Here is a 4,478-nt window from a genome sequence, read left to right as displayed (position 1 = left end):
GGGTAGCCAGGGCATCTACTTTGCTTGCTAGTTGTTTAAGTTGTTCGCCAGTGTGTACATTCTGGTTTAAGAAATCTTTATTGGTTTGTTGTTGGGAAGCTATAAAGTTTTCCATCATGATTTCCAAGTTGGATTTCCTAGGGGCGTTATTGTTAGGCATGGATGGGTTCGGTTTCTGATATCCTGGAGGTATAGCTGGGGCTTGATTTGGAGATTGTCCAGGTGCGTACAAAGTATTATTACTCTTGTATGAAAAGTTTGGATGGTTCTTCCAATTTGAGTTATAGGTGTGCGAGTAGGGGCTTCCTTGAGCATAGTTCACTTGCTCTGCTTGGATTCCTGTCAAGAGTTGACAATCCGTAGGAGTGTGACCTTGGATTCCACAGACCTCGCAATTCTGAGTTATAGCAACCACGGCGGCTGGAGGTGATATATTTAAACTTTCAATTTTTTGGACCAGAGCGTCCACTTTTGCATTAACATGATCAAGGTTACTTATCTCGTACATGCCGGTTTTCGTTTGAGGTTTTTCCACCATTGTTCGTTCGGTTCCCCACTGATAGTGGTTTTGGGTCATGCTCTCGATAAGCTGGTAAGCATCAGCATAAGGTTTGTTCATTAATGCACCACCTGCAGCGGCGTCTATTGTTAACCTTGTGTTGTACAAGAGACCATTATAAAATGTGTGAATTACTAACCAGTCTTCCAAACCATGGTGTGGGCAAAGTCTCATCATGTCTTTGTATCTTTCCCATGCTTCGAAAAGAGACTCGTTGTCTTTCTGTTTAAATCCGTTTATCTGGGCTCTTAACATAGCTGTTTTTCTTGGCGGAAAGTATCGGGCAAGAAAAACTTTCTTCAACTCGTTCCATGTGGTGACAGAGTTGGAAGGGAGAGACTGAAGCCATCTTCTAGCGCTATCTCTTAATGAGAAAGGAAAAAGACGAAGTCGAATTTCCTCTGAAGTGACACCATTAGCTTTAACAGTATCAGCGTATTGGACAAATACGGATAAATGAAGGTTTGGATCCTCGGTAGGATTTCCAGAGAATTGGTTCTGTTACACTGCCTGCAACAGCGAAGGTTTAAGTTCGAAGTTGTTTGCTTCGATTGCGGGTGGAGCAATACTTGAATGCGGTTCATCTTGCGATGGAGCGGCGTAATCTCTAAGAGCACGAGCTGGTTCTGCCATCTCGGTTATCGAAGGAAAAATGTTTTTGAAATCAGGAAATTCTACAGGAGGGAGATTGTTTGCAGCACGATATTCCCGAATTCGTCGTAGGACTCGGAGATATAGTTCGATATCGTTGATTCGTAAATAGAGCGGTTCGCCTTGTGAGCGAGTGCGTGGCATACAAATCAACGAAAGAAAGAATAGAAGAAAAAGAAACCTTAGTCTCTACAGCGTAACGGAAGAGTTACGATATCGATTAAATAAAAGTCCCCGGCAACGGCGCCAAAAACTTGATCGCTCGACTTTGTGAGTCGAGAATGGGGTACAAACTGCAAGTGCACAGTTCTATCGCGTAGTTTTAAAAGATATCGATCCCACAGGGACTTATGAATCGATATACCGTTATCTAAGGTTACTTCGTAAAGCTAAGGTGGATAATGTTTGATTGTTTGGGGAAAAGCTAAAAACTAAACTAGGATCTAGATTAAATATTAATAAGCGGATATCGGTATGTAGTTCGTCGTAATTAGGGAATCAATTCTTTGTCGGTTTCTTGGTTTTAAAATAAATCTTTTCAGTTGACTTTATTGATTAAAAGTTTTATCTCAAACTCTCGCTCTGTTGAATAAACCATGATTTTATGTTAATGTAGCTGTCACTTATAATTAAGTCAAAAAACCATTTTTTGAAAGCAATACAGTCCATAGAAACTCTTTTTAAGAAAACACTGACCGTTTAAACACCCTTATCTCAAACTCTCGCTCTGTTGACTTAGGTTATATAATTAAATTCGGATGCTTAACTCTCGTCCTCACATTCAATCTTTAAAAATACTTTTTGGAAAAGACCAGAATTTAATTAACTCTAAAACTTGCTCTCGCCCTGATCTAGAATTAATGTCCAATTTACACTGTCCAGTTGAAACCTCAAACTCTCGCTCTATTGATTTTAACTTCTATATGTCTTTTACTTTCGTAAAAACCTTTGTTATTAAACCTGTAAATTGAGACCGTAAAAAGAGTGATTTTAATTTTAAATTTAATTAAACCGACTAAGTTCTGATCCCTTATTCCGCTTACTTTACATACCGATATCTAAGCGAATTAGCCAGACATGCTAAACAAACTAAAATACTTATCATGCATAAACAGACTCATCCCAGGAAGATAATATAAATAAATAATAAAACAAAGCATTAAATAATAATTAAAGAACCTGAATAAGTTAAACAGTAGTCTTGAACACTCCACCACAAGCCGGTAGGATTTGTTCTTGGATTCTTCAATTAAACAACAAATTAAAACGAAGGAAATAAAAAAACTGGATTCTAACGTAAGGTTAGATCCGATAAAAAGGTACACAATAGTTTCCGGTGTAGAAACTATTGTGCGAAAAGAATTAACTAAATGCTAAAAAGGAAATAGAAATTGCAAGGGAAATAGTGTAAAACTCGTAAAAGCAATGCTGTAAAAATAATGCTTAAGTTGCTGGAAGAGAAAAAGGCAAAAGCGAAAACGGCAAAAGAAAAATATGGAAAAAGCGTGGAACCCTTTTAGGTTTGGAAAGTGGGTATTTATATTGGTGCCTTGAGTAACTGCTTCCGCTTCCAAAGGTCTTCAACGTGCAAAGTACTTAGGCGTGGACATCGGCTTCAACTCTCCCTCAACGTCTCTGAAGCGTTCCTTGCGCCAAAAATGTAGGGGAATGGTGTGACGTTCGTCACACCATGTGTGACGTTCGTCACAGGAGTGTGCAAGGCGTGACGCTCGTCACAGCCTCTGTGACGTCCGTCATAGGCACAGCACCTGTGTTCTTGTACTTTGGGCTGGGCTTTGACATTTGGTTCATTTTCTCTCCTTTTTGCACCTCCTTTTCTTCCATTTTTACTTGTGCTTCAAAATAAGCCACCTGAGACAAATAGGAAGAAAATACCGCATAATATCTAATAAAATGAAGTGAACTGAAATAAATAATGATAAAATTTAATTGAATTAAGTCCTAAAATATGATATAGTTTCATGTTATCAGTGGACTACAACTTTCATTAGCAGTCATTCATATAACTCCTCCCCACAAGCATCTTTGGGACCCCGCTTCAACAACTTGTCAATCATTGACTAGGCTTGCATGCAATGCGCTTTAAGCAATAGAGAATGATGAGAGGGGATTTCCCTACACTTGTCTATAATATTTTTGGGTACGGGACGAATGAACTAGTTCCTCATTGTATTTATCTCTATTCATAAAATTTAGTGCAATTCTATTTAATTCACTGTCCAATCTTCCCCTGACCTCTATGGCTTTTCTTTTCAGATCCTTTTGGTTTAAACACAAATGAAATCTCCTTTCCTTTTATGATGATACCTACATGGTTATTCTCTGGGTTGACACCTTGGTTATTCCCTCCTTTTGGTTTAAACACCACTGCAATTTCATTTTTAGGGTTGACACCTTCATGGTTATTCCCTCCTTTTGGTTTAAACACCACTGCAATTTCCTTTTTAGGGTTAACATCTTCATGGTTATTCCCTGGGTTGACACCTTCATGGTTATTCCCTCCTTTTAGTTGAAACAACATTGCAATTTTCTTTTTAAGATTGACACCTTTATGGTTATTCCCTGGGTTGACACCTTCATGGTTATTCCCTCCTTGTGGTTTAAACACAATTGCAATTTCCTTTTTAGGGTTGACACATTCATGGTTATTCCCTAGGTTGACTCATTCATGGCTATTCCCCTTTATTGGTTTAAACACCTTTTTCTTACCATGTTAGACCCAGTGCTTTGTTAAGACCCTTGTGTAAGACCCCAATTTTGACCCTAAGATCCCTCATGCAATTTCATCATATGCATTAGCATTGGGATCATACCTTGGCATCCTCCTTACCCCTCTTTCATTGGGTTTATTTTGGGAGAGAACACCAAGCACCATGCGATTGTATCATACTTGTATATTATCATTTCACTAACCAAATCACCAAAAATATGTCTTTGTATTTGCCTAACTCTTTTGTAAGAAGGGCATGATCACCATTGATCTATCAAGTTCACATCTAGGGTTTGAGACCCTCATAGCTAAGAGCACAACCAAGGAATGATCCACAATGTCTCTAAGCATCATATATGAGTCCCAATGATCTTTTCATGTTATTTTGATCAAGATTTCATCAAGAGTTTGGAGTTGGTTTGCCTTGGAAACCCTAGTTTGTCTGGGTATTTTGAGTAACTTCTTCAACAAGCTTCTTCACCAATTGATCAAATTTATCAAGGTACACTTCAAAATTCATCATCTTATGCATATATT

General features: G+C 38.3%; 1 pseudogene; it reads left to right on the top strand.

The window, feature by feature from the left end:
• Positions 1–707: 707 nt before the first annotated feature.
• On the top strand, positions 708–807 carry LOC127133803 (uncharacterized; annotated as a pseudogene).
• Positions 808–4,478: the final 3,671 nt, after the last annotated feature.

The sequence above is a fragment of the Lathyrus oleraceus genome, chromosome 3, assembly GCF_024323335.1.
Source record: "Lathyrus oleraceus cultivar Zhongwan6 chromosome 3, CAAS_Psat_ZW6_1.0, whole genome shotgun sequence".
In the NCBI taxonomy this organism is placed as follows: Eukaryota; Viridiplantae; Streptophyta; class Magnoliopsida; order Fabales; family Fabaceae; genus Lathyrus; species Lathyrus oleraceus.
This window is presented reverse-complemented; position numbering and strand designations above follow the sequence as displayed.